This window comes from Sminthopsis crassicaudata, chromosome 2 (assembly GCF_048593235.1).
Source record: "Sminthopsis crassicaudata isolate SCR6 chromosome 2, ASM4859323v1, whole genome shotgun sequence".
Lineage (NCBI taxonomy): Eukaryota > Metazoa > Chordata > Mammalia > Dasyuromorphia > Dasyuridae > Sminthopsis > Sminthopsis crassicaudata.
Window position 1 is genome coordinate 220,888,826 of NC_133618.1, and position 13,200 is coordinate 220,902,025.

The 13,200-nt window shown below is 36.9% G+C and overlaps 1 protein-coding gene across 5 annotated transcripts in view; it reads right to left on the minus strand.

Moving 5' to 3' along the window:
• The window catches only part of HPCAL1 (hippocalcin like 1), a 175,292-nt gene that overhangs the window by 95,596 nt on the left and 66,496 nt on the right, over positions 1-13,200 (minus strand). The window lies entirely within an intron of this gene.

Sequence of the window (13,200 nt, forward strand, 5' to 3'; positions counted from 1 at the left end):
CTGCTATGTCTGATAAGCTGATTCATATGGAGCTTTTGGTCTCATAGATATCTTTTTTTTTTCTTATATATCTATTGATATGCCTTCCCCATATTGGAATTGTATATTGTATATTGATTTTTTTGATCTAAAATGTAAGACTTTACAGTTATACCTACTGTTGTTGTTGTTTGTCTTTTGTTCTCTTAGAGGACCTTGACATCAGGAAGATGTTTATGCAAATGAATTGGATTTAAGTGCATTTTCTCCTCCAAAGCTATCTGGGTCCAGTGGTCAGTTATAGACCAGGACCACTGGAAATGGCCCTGGATGCAATGGGAAATCTTGGCCTTTTTAAGTTTATGTTTTGAATACATCTCAGTTTGACCGAGCCAGCACCCATTCAGAGAATAAGTCTAGGCAGACACTGAGAAAAGGATCTCGTCTTTTATCTAGCCAAAAAATAAAAAATCATCTAAATAAATATATAAATCTACGAGTGGAATACCCTTAAGGTTTCTGTTTAAAGCAGAAATGATTGCTATTTACATTCAATCTGAGTCAAGGGCATCCAAATAATGATCAAATATGGTTTGACCAGGGACCCATTCTGACCAATAAATGAGAATCAGAGTGGTTTTAGTTTAAGGTATGGTTCTTAGGAAAGAAATGTAGGCAGTAGACTCCAAGATATCTTGAGAGGGTTTAGAGATTCCCCCCCCAAAAAAAAACTATTAAGAGCATTTTATACCTACTAAATTTTATCTAATTAGAGTCATCTCAAAATCTTTTGGATCCTGAATCTATTGTCCAAGATGTTAGCTATCAAAGTCACTGATGAAAATGTTGAATAGCACAACACCTAGGTCCAGGACAGATCTCCTGGGTACTCAACTAGAGACCTCTGTCCACACTGGTATTTATTCTAGTGATACCATCCACAAAGTTCAAAAAATTCATATCTGGTTTTAATAGCTTAGAAGTCTCTACAGTTAGCAAAGTACTTTCTCAGAATAACTTCAGTGTCATAGTAACTTTAGTAGATTGAATAATTGAGAGATAACTGTAAGATCATTCTGGGCCTATCACTTAAAAAACAAAGGATACCAAATTCTAAAGATAAATCTTTAAAGTTTAAATGTCTCTATTTCAAGAAAGAGGAAGAATTCAGACAAAATACAGGTTACATTGCAAAGCAATTTTAAAGACCTTCCAGGATACTTTGACATGCTTTTGTAGACAAATAAATATATTAAGAGGCAGAGAATTTGAATCAAATTTATGCTCTGCTCTCTACAACCTAAATGACTTTACTCATCACTTCTCACCCCTGGCCTCAGTTTCCTAATACGAAAAATGAGTGATTGTAATTATAATTTGAAATCCTATAAAGCAGCATAATCTGTGCTGAGAACTACCTGAGGTTTAAAGGAGTTTGTTCCCCAAATAATTGGAGAATAGATAACATAACTCACTTTTTCTCATGTCATTGGAATTATCTTTATATCTGGGAAACAGTTTGTAAAATATCTCCACTAAACTCAATATCCTCACCAAAAACTTCCAGCACAAGAAATGGAACATGACCTGTTCTTACAGAAGAGGTTTCTGTTGTCCAGCCTCAGGACCTGGCAAGTTAGGTAGAACATCATCAAATGAAACTACAAAAACATACACTGTCAACAGGTCAGGGCTGGAATCAACAAGTCATGCTTTAACCCTAACCATGGCTACTAAATCAGAACTTGTCAGTTCCCAATTCTCAAGGAAGCTCTCTTTAATTCAACAATTCAACTATATACTTAGAACTGTGCAAGGCACTAGAAACCTAGAGAAAAAAATAAAACAGAACCATAAAATAGTCCTTGACTTCAAGGAGCTTGCATTCTTATTAGGGAAAAGAGCCTTAACCTGGAACTTTTTTTAAAAAATGTTTTGATATCTGTATCTCAATATAATGTGCTTCTTTTGTAAGTCCTATGTATTTTATTTTATGCATTTAAAATTATTCTAAGAGGTCCATCATTTTCAACACGTCATCAAAGGGGTCGATAACACAAAACACATTAAGAATCCCTGTTGAGCCACAACTTATAGATCACAAATATAAGGTAATTTGAGGAGGGACTGAGCCCTAACAATTAAAGAAATTAGGAAAGGATTCCCAAGGTGTTAATACCTCAGCCAGACTTTGAAGGAAAGTAAGGATTCGTAGAGGCAAAGACAAAGAGGGAGGAAATTTCAAGGATGAGAGACAAACTGTATAAAAGCATAGAGATTAATGTCCTATAAAACAGGACCCGAAAGGTGAATGGAAGCCAGGCTATGGTAGACTTTCAATACTAAGCAAAGGAGTTTGAATTGAAATCAGAAGATTCTTGAGCAGGGGAAGTGACAGATTTTGAGAATATTAATTCAGCAGTTGTGTGGATGGATTGGAGTAGGGAGAGACTAAAAACAGAGAGAACACTTAAAATGCCATACTTATAGTCCAGTTAAAGAGGCATTAAGTGCCTACTCAAAGATGGTGTGAGTAAAGAAAAGGGAAGAGAGGTTGTAGAGACAGACCCAATCAGAGATTAATGGATGTGGTAGGGGATAAAGTAAAAGAAAGATCTAACAGTGACTCAAGTGACTGGGAGGATGGTGGTGCCCATCTGAAAAAACAAAGAGGGAATTTATTAGTGCAAAAGAAAATAATTATATCTACTTTGTACACACAGTTTGGCATGCTTATGGGACATTCAGGATGAGACATAATGGGCAATTGATTCTGTATAACTGGAATTCAGAAATTATACTGGACTTCTGAATTGGAGAGTCTTCATAATAATAATAAATGAATTGATGGGAGCGAATAAGATCACTAAGGGAAAGACTACATTGAATAAAGGAGAAGTGGGCAAAGGATAGAGGCTTGAGGAATTAATAGATTTAGGGGGCAGAAGAATGATGATCTAATAAAGGGGGCAGAAGAGCTAAAGAAGGGCAGAGTCATAGAAGTCAAGGAGTAGGAGAATATCTAGGAGAGGGGATGGTTCACAATGTTAAAAGCTTCCAAGAGACAAAGAAGGATAGGACTGAGAAAAGATCAGATTTAGCAATTAAGAGATCACTGGCAACCTCAGAGAGAGCAGTTTCAGTAAAATAATGGGGTCAGAAGTCAGACTATAAAGGGATGGGAAATGAGTAGGAGGTGAGGAAGTAGAATCAGTACAGTGCTGATGATTTTTTTGGGGGGGTAATTTGGCTGTGAATGGAAAGAAAGCAATAGGATGACAGCTTGAAGGGGTGGTGGGGTCAAATGAAGGTTTTGTTTTGTTTTAAAGATGGCAGGAAAGTCAGGTCTGCTTGAAATCAGCAGAGAATAGAGCTAAGAGAAGAGAGACTGAACATGAGCAAGAGGGAATGTCTGAGAAGCAAACTTTCAGAGTTTTCAGAGGACAGAATAAAAAGCACAAATAAATAGTGCTGTTAGAATCAGCAAAGAGTCACTCATCGGAGAAGCAAAAGAAGAAAGAATGGGCAATGAGATACCAGTGTTCAGTTCACTAATGACCTCTCTCATCACTCTTCCTAACTTGTGCAATGAGCACCTTTGTTCTTTGCTGAACCTACTGACATTTACACCACCTACCTTATCCAATAATCAATTATTTAACAACATCAAACACACACAGAGCCAAAAGTTTTAGTATAATTTTAAACTAGTAAAGCTTATAAAGTCATAGGCACATTTTTTCTTTTATTTTCCCCCTCATTTATTTTAGGGTTCCTACAATTATCCAAATATATTCTCCTGTCCCATACCAGAGGCATTCTTTTTCCTCCCTGCTCCTTTCACCCTTGTTTTTGAACTGCAGGATAAAAGTCAGTTTTCCATCATTAAATCTGATGGCCTCAGATAAACTGAGACCTGGTGAAGACCTTAATTCAGAAAGGCCAAGGTCACACTTACTGCATCCTGGCACTCTAGACCTTTGTCTTGAAATTAAACTTCAAGACTGGAGGAGAGCAGAAACTCCTATCTAATTCAATTGAAAGTCAAGATATTACCCTCATGATGTTATTGCTCTTTTTTGAAAACAAAGAACAAAACAATAACAACAATAAATATGAGGTGAAATTTGGAACTACACCCCAAAGGGCTATGCAACTGTGCATACTTTTGGCCCAGCAGTGCCATTACAGTATCCCAAGGAAATAACAAAGGAGGGAAAAGGACCCACATGTGCAAAAATGTTTATAGCAGTTCTTTTTGTGTTAGCAAGGAATTGGAAAATGAGTGGATGCCCATCACTTGGGGAATGACTGGATAAATCGTGGCACATGAAGGTAATGGAATGTTATTGTTCTATAAAAAATAATGAACAGGCTTATTTTAGAAAGGTCTGGAAAGATTTATATGGACTGATGCTGAGTGAAACAAGCAGAGCCAAGTACGCATTGTAGACAGTAACAGCAAGATTGTGCAATGATCAATTATGAAAGATTTGGTTCTTCTCAATGCTTCAGTGAGCCAAGGCAATCCCAATAAACTTTGAATAGAAAATACCACCTGCATTCAGAAAGAGAACTATGGAGAATGTAAATCAACACATGCTACGTTCACTTTTTTTTCTGTGTTTTTTTTTTTCTGATTTTTTCACTCTACATAATTCATAAATGTGTACTGGGGCAGGTAGGTGGTACAATGGATAGAGCACCAGCCCTGAAGCCAGGAGGAACCAACCAAGTTCAAATCTAGCCTCAGACACTTATCACTTCCTAGATGTGTGACCCTGGGCAAATCACTTAACCCTAGTTGCTTCAGCAAAAAAAAAAAAAAATGCACACTAAAAAAAATTAATATGTATGTATAACCAGAAAAAAATAAATAAAAGTTAAAACAAAAATAAATAAATATGAGCTGATGATGTCCTTATTGAAAGTTTATGATCTACTACTTATCACTCTTTATCATGAAATAGTGATGAATTATAAATAAAAGAAACTCTTTTTCATTTTAAAAATATACTCAAAGCACTTGATCATATATATGCCTGGGAAAGGGCTGTAACTACTGGCACTATAGGTGGATGCATACAAGTGCTTCAAATTCACAGAATCCTAGAAACTTACAAGTCAGAAAAGACTTGAATGACCACCTAGTCCAACACACACTCTCTAAAAATATCTATAGTGGGAAGCTAGATGGCGTATTGGATAGAGCACCAGTTCTGGAGTCAGGAGGATCTGAGTTCAAATTTGACCTGAGACACTTAACACTAGCTGGGCAAATCATTTAAGCCCAATTGCCTCACCAAAAAACCCAAACAAATAAATATCTATTATAGCACAACAACTTCAGTAAGTAATCTTCTAGTCATTGCTTAATGACTCGTATATGAAGGGGAAAATCACTCCCTTCCGAGGCAGCTTTTTCCACCTGTAAATAGATCAAATTGTTAGGACCCTTTTTTATGAAATCAAGCCTCATTTTGTCTCTTTGCAGTTTCTTTAATTCCTACTTCTGTCCTCTAGTGCTGAGCAGAGCAAGATGAATATATCTTTTCATATCTTAACATGCTTATCACGTGGCCTCCTAAATCTCTTGTTCTCCAGAAAAAACATCCCTATTTATTTCAACCATCCTCATGTTATATAAACTCTAGGTCCTTTACCATTCCTTTTTTCTTTTTCTGGAAGTTTTCCAGCTTATAGAGATCCCTCCTAAACTATAATACTTAGAACTGAACTTCTGATGTGTTAGGAACAATTAGAAGAGAGTCACTGAATAGATCATTAGAGCTTGAGTCCCAATCCTACTTAAAATACTAGCTATGTGATCCTGGGCAAGGCTATCTGCCTCAGTTTCTTTATGTGCAAAATGAAGATATTAATACCTCCTATCTTCCAAGATAAGTATGAGGAAAAAAGGAAATAATAATTTGTAAATCACCCTGTTAATCTTAAAGCACTGTATAAACAGGATGATGATGATGTATAATGTGACTAGGGCAGAATAGATTGAGACTATCACCTCCTTATTCCTGGAAGCTACAATGTGTCATTCAAGATCAACTTTTCAACTGCCATTTTATCCTCATACACAGTGAGCTTGCAATCCACCAAAATCCCCAAGTCTTTTTTTTTCAGGCAAATTGTTTAGCCAAACCTCCCCCATCTTGTACTTGTGAAATCTATTTTTGAACCCCACTGAAAGACTATTTACATTTATTCATTTATGTTCAAATAAAATACTTTTCAACATGGTAATCACACAAGGCAGTAAATCTATCTGGAAAAATTGTTTGGACACACTTTCATCAACATGTGAACATTTAGAGGGGATGCAGGTTCACACAGAGGAAATTGTGATACTTTTTAATAATCTTAGATTTCTTCTTTGGCATAGAAGCCCATCTTGTCAGTACCAAGACTGATTCTGTGTTAACACTATATGGCTCTGAATTATGACTTCAATTCAGTTTTAAAATGAGAATCAAAACAACTTATGAACTTTCTATGAGCTTATATAATCAGTCTTTTAGGTTATTCTGCTTGCCTCCTCTAAATAGTTCTTCTGTCACCTCCGAATCTGAGAAATTCCTACAAATTATTAAAGTACTAGGGTTTTGCTATCCATACAATTTAGACCTTTGAATCTGTTTTTTATTCATATATTTTTCTTTCTCTACCTAATTTACAATATTCTTGAAAAAAAAGGTATTTATTCAATACTTTTGTGGTATCACAATGGTGAAAACATCGAAGGTTCTGACTAACTGCAAATGAAAACTATACCATCATTGGCTGTGGTCAATCAGGTTCATCATCAATTTTTTAAAGCCATTGTCTGGCAACATAGATTTTTTTTTCTGCCATGGATTTCCCTGGCAATCTAGTGAAGATTAGGAATTTCATCTCAAGAATGTTTTAAATGCACAAATCACAATTCTTGGGATTATGAAGGAAACTAATGATATCAAATGGTTTTTGAAACATTAAAAAAAGTTCATGGACCTCAGGTTAAGAACCCTGAATTCTGGATGAAGTATAAAGCATACTTCAGTCTAAGATTAATAATGATTCTTTTGAAAGTTTTTGACCCATACATTTGCCAAATATACAACTATATGAAGTAGGAAGGCTATTTAAAATAGAGGCCAGGTGTAACACAAAAGCTTTGGGCTGGATTCTCTTTCCTTCTGTTATTATTTTGCTGGGTTTTAGGCAAGTCTTCTCACTTATGAAAAAGAATAGATGACTTTTAAAATCTCTTCTTTTAGGTCTCGTAGACTATGACTTAGTGAAAACATCCCTCAAGTACCTAAAATATAACTGGCTATCACTTGGATGAGACTATCCCCTCTGGACATGGTTTAGTGGAAATTTTATATTTGGTGTCAAAGGATCTCAGTTTGAAGCTAGGCTCTCTCATTTCCTATCTGTGTAACCTTGAACAAAAGCACTTAATCTCTTTAGGCCTCATCTGCAAAAAAAAAAGGGATTTGGACTCAAAGACTCTGGCTCTGAATCACAACAAAGTTTTGAAGGATTTTGGGGTCCCTCCAGTCCTAGATATATGATCTTTGGGGACCTTCCTAGCTTTAATCCTATTATCCTATGGACAATAACAAATAATTATGGCCTTCTTGATATTTTCCATGTGAGTTAATTTGAATCTTTATTTGGGATAAGTAAGTCTGATTTATGTCTGCAAGACAAACAAAAATGTAGCCTCTGGGCATCACTGTCATGTAACACAGTACAGAGATGGGAAAATATCTATCTTTTCTTTTTCCCAGCTTACCATCCAACTTCATAGTATTAGGATTTATCAAAATAAACTCTTTTTCATAAGCCATGGGATGATTTTTAAGATTACTATAGGGAAAAAAAGGACCTAAAGATAAACCCTAATTTCACTGTACTTTCTAAATTTGAATTTAACCACCACAAGTTACTCTGCATAAGACCCTATACTAGGAGACCTAGGGAACTCCAGATAATAGCCCCTAGCCTCAAAGAGTTTACATTCTAGTGCTTTCTCCAAAAAAAAAAAATTACCTTATGTTTATTTAGTTAACATTTTGTGAACAATATTTAGATCTCTTTCTCTCAATTGATTCTCCTACCCCAAGTCAGTTAATGTCATGAGAGAAAGTAATAGACAGGTAATAGAAACACTGAGATTATGATTTTATATAAAGAATAAATAAAAGTTTGTGCTCATTGTTATTCTTGTTTGAAATATCAAGGACTCCAAAGACTTTTATCAAGCCTGATAAAATTAGAAGGGTTGCTTGGCACTGAGTGGGCTTTAAAAAGTTTGCTGGCCATTCTGGAGACTGTAAAGAGACCTTTATGGAGGGTGATATAGGCAATAGTGTGGAAGAACTCGAGGTATGGAAAAAATAACCTAGTTTTTGAGAAGGGGTTACTTTGTACCTTTCCTTAATAGAGGCATCTCAAGAAACGGGTATGCTGAGAAGAAAAGAGAACCAACTATGGAGTCAAGAAAGAAGTAAAACTTGGCTGCTGGTAGTTGAGCTATAAAGAAGAGCAGTTCCAGGAGCCCAGCTGGCCAACCTTCCAGCAAAAACACTGATCCCAGTGTGGAGCAGTGCCAGGTCACTATGAAAAGAAAAGGTTCCTTTAGTATTGAAGATATAAATTGCCTGGCCACATGTATTCTCCATGTGCCTGCTACTATGTGCATCACTTTCAATGTTACAAATTTATTCTTTCCATTGATACCGTATCTATATTATTTATATTGGTTTGTTATCACAATGCAATTTTGATAAGTGTATTTTTAGTTAATTTTATCTACTGGTTAACAACTAAAGATAAATGTATTTGGGAGGCTCATGAGTTATAGGTTTAGAAAATGGACTCAAAGTACTTCTTATTAACCAACTCCCTGAGACTAACCTGAACTCAAGAGTGACAAATTGGGGAAGAGGAAGAGGGAGGGGACCATCTTCACAGAGGGTGCTCCACATGTACGTAGTACCTCCCCCCAAGAAGGATATAAACTTCTTGAGAACAGAGACGGTTTCAGTTTTGTCTATATCTCCAGAACTTAGCATGGTGCCTGGTACATAACAAAGGATTAATAAATGCATGTTGATATATTAAAGACAAGGGAACTGCTTTTCCCAGGAAGGTTTGTTGTTATCTCATCCCTGACCCAATACCCAGGGTTTAGTAACTAAAGCTTATGCAGATTTGTTTTTTAAAGAAAAATGTTATTCTTTCTGTTTTTAAATCCCTATCGCTGTTTGGTTAACATTCAGAAAAAAGGGAGGGGACTGGACAAGATTGACCTCTGAGTTCCTTTCCTGCTCTCAAATTCTATGATTCCTTATAATTTCTTATCTTCTTTTTTGGTTTGTTTCAAATTTCTTTGAAATGGCAAAACAACAATAACAACAACAACAAAAACTACCAACAAACCCAAGCGACTAAGAAAATAGCTTGAGATCCAAAACCACACCCTTGGAACTTACCAGCTGGCTCAGTTGAAATAACACAGAAAATTGTTTTAAAGAGAGGCACAGACATGTGCAGACACACAAGGATGGGATAGGACAGATAATTCACCATAATTATGGAGGAAAGTCACTTAAATTCGGAAAGATTCAGCCCACTTTGCCTAGAATGGTGGGAGAGAACAATACGATAATATTTACCACCATTTCCTTCTAGATTCACAATAAATAGCAATAGATGATGAAATTTTACTTAAGTCAAAGCACTTATGACAAGGTTTCTTAGGAATATGACACTCATGAATCCTAAACAGTCTCATTTATAACTACCAAGCAGAAAGATACTAGGACAACACCACAATTCAGTTCCCAAACTGATTAAGCCTATGATGAGGAAACAGTTAAAAAGCAAGCTTCAATAAGAAAAATTTAAGAAACTCTGGAAGTACTAACAAGCAACTTGTCTGTGTAGCAACAAAATGCCCGTGTAGACAGAATAAGTGCATACACGCATTACATAGACACAGACACAGAAATGAGTAACTGCCCTTTCCACAAAACAAATGATTCAGAATGTACAATGGCTGGTCAGGAATTTCACAGTAGTACAGAATGTCAGAGCTGGAAGAGGCCTGAGGACACAGAAAATCATAGCTTGGAGGGACCTTAAAGCAGAATCAGGAACAGAGCTTCCAGGGACCATACAGCACAGAATATAAGAGCTGGAAGAGCCCTTTGAGAACATTTAATCCAAGTCTATTTTACAGATGAGAAAAACTGCTACCTAGAGAAGGGAAGGGACTTGTTCTAAATCATACATACTGAGAAAATGACAAAGTTAGGACTAGTACTCAGATTTCTCAAAACCCAGACCTGTGCTCCCTTTCTTGTATCACAGTTCCTATCATCACTTTGATTTTGTTTAAATATCTTCATGGTTGTAAAAATGCTAACAGGGGCAGCTACATGGCACAGAAGAAAAAGCACCCAGTCGTGGAGTCAGGAAGACCTGAATTTGAATACAGCCTCAGATACTTCCTAGTTATGGGATCCTGGGCAAGTCACTTAATCCCAATTGCCTCAAAAATAAATAAATAAAAAATAAAAAAAGTGCTAACAAGAGGAAAGAGAAAGAGAAAGTGTGATGTGTTGTATATAAATGAGGTCACTATCTCTTTTGCTGTTGTTTTTGTTGTTCAGCTCTGCCCATGCAATCATGCATTATTCCATTTGGAGTTTTCTTGGCAAAGATACTGAAGTGTTTGGATATTTCCTTTTCCAGCTCATTTTACAGATGAAGAAACTGAGGCAAACAGGGTTAAGTGACTTATCAAGGTCACATAGCTAGTAACTGTTTGAGATCATATGAACTCATGAAGATGAGTCTTCCTGACTATAGATCTGACACTCTATCCACTGAGCCATCTGGCTTCCCATGCCATCTCTAATGCTTAGACTGGTCACTTTGATTAGGATGAGAAGAAGAGCAATGAGTCATCTTATTTCAGTCTGTGACCTCAGTTTCCACTGCTGTTCAAAAGGCCAATTGCTTTAACTTATCCCAATAACTAGGCAGAAACCAAAGGGACTGAAACCAGTCCCCTCTACTGAAAAAGGCTGGGACATGAACTACTTTGATGTCCATTTCCTAACTGTAAATGGTGCTTCCTGAAGGCCTCATAGGATTTACTGCTGAGAGGAGCCTTGGAGATCATTTAGCCCACTCTTCCTGGTTTTTATTTCGTTTTCATCATGAAGAAAATGAACTCCAGAGAGAAGCAAATGGCTCAAAATCAGACAAATAATAAATGACAGAGACAAAATTTGAACCCATGTTCTCTGGCTTCAAATTCAATATTCTGATTTCTTACCATGTCACACAGTCATTAGTGCATGGAAATACCAGGAATGAATACTGGGATAATGTTGTCATTTTAATCTCTGGGTTAAATTCTATCACACAAACAGAACAAATGAAAAAACTGAAAAACCCTCAAGCAGAATGAAGTCTAAAGTAGAAATATGCAAATTTCAACTTTCCTTGGATACCTATGAGCTATGTGACTCTAGCCAACACTTGACCAATATGGCCTTGTCATTCTCATCTGTAGAAATAAAGGTGGTGGATTCAATGACCTTATAAGGACATTAAAGCTTTAAAACTATAAGCCATAAGCTTTAAATCTATGATCCTATGAAAAGACTTAATGGAGCTATTATTGATGTCAATGAATATTAGAAGGGCCATCATGTGGAAGAGGGATTAGAATTTGTTCAGTGATTTTATAGTAATGCCTGACTCTTCACAATCTTATTTGGGATTTTCTTGTCCAAGATACTGGAGTGGTTTTCCAACTCATTTTGCAGATGAAGAAACTGAGGCAAACAGTGAAATGACTTACCCAGGCTCACACAGCCAGTAAGTTTCTGAGGCAATATTTGAACCCAGGTCTTCCTGACTCAAGGTCAGGCTCACTCACTATCAAGCATCATCTAGCTGCTCTACCTTGGTCCTAAAAAAGAAGAATCAGGACCAAAAGATTATATAACCAAAAGAGGTTATAGGGAAACAGGTTTTGGTACAAGATATGGGAAAATGCCCACTCTGAGGGGCTGAGGGTAGGAATGGGGAAGAGGAAGCGTAGATAATAGAATGGATCATCTGGAGCTAATGGATCTTTCATCCCTGAGGATCTGCACTATGAAGTTGAATGTACACTTGCTAGTGACTGAATGAGAAGGCTTCTAAGGCTTCTTCCACCTCTGAAATGCTGTGATAGAAAAGAAAAGCAAATGAGAGTAAGAACAGACTATATATTTAGAACAAAAACTCCCTCTTGCTTTTTTTTTTTTTAAAAGACACCCCCCATACCCCCCAATGGGCTCATTTATCAAGGCAGCCAGGCTTTGGGTACATAAATAATCCACACAGAGCTCATTTGGAACTTAGACTCAAACAAAAGACTAAGGCAAAGTCATGAGAATGGAAGCTGCGTGATAATGTAACCCAGGAGAATTCATTACTTCTCTCACTGGCTTCTAAGCCATTTATTGGGCACTTGCTGCTTGCTTGGCATTGTATTGGGGAGCTATGCTCAAATATGTGAAGTGGCTGATCCAAAAAGGTTCCATGCTGAAATTAGATAACCCAGGGATGAATCCTATCTCTTTGGTACCTGGGAATAACCCTGGGACTAAGTCATCCAACTCTCCATTTTATGGTCTTTTGTTCCTATGAGAGAGATGGGGAATAAGAAGCAGGGAGAGACAAGATCTGAATCCAGGCTCTGAGAACTCCAAGTTCTGGCTTCTTTCCAGTACATCAGTCAGACTTCCTGTCTACAAAGGGTGACTCAAAACATCTTCCTGTCCTCCTAATCACTCCAGAGTCCCTGTCTCAATGATACTCAATACACTCATAGGCAAGACTGGAGCCTCAAGAGCTCTTTTTTCCAAAAGCCACACAATAGCTACAATCTCTACCAGGAAGCTTAAGGCATACTCATGGGCTGGGCCTGTGATTTTGTTGGTAACATGGATTCCCCAAGGGGAAGCTTCCTTTCCCAAAGCAGATCAACACTTTTTAGGATAAGCTTGGTGACTTGCTTTGCACAAGAACCACACAGTGAGGATGTGACAGGTAGAACCTGAAGCCAGATCTTCCAGGACAGCCACACACAAAATACTATACATCTTATTTATTATATCCCTTAGTGCCTAAAAAAAATTACTTGGTGAATTC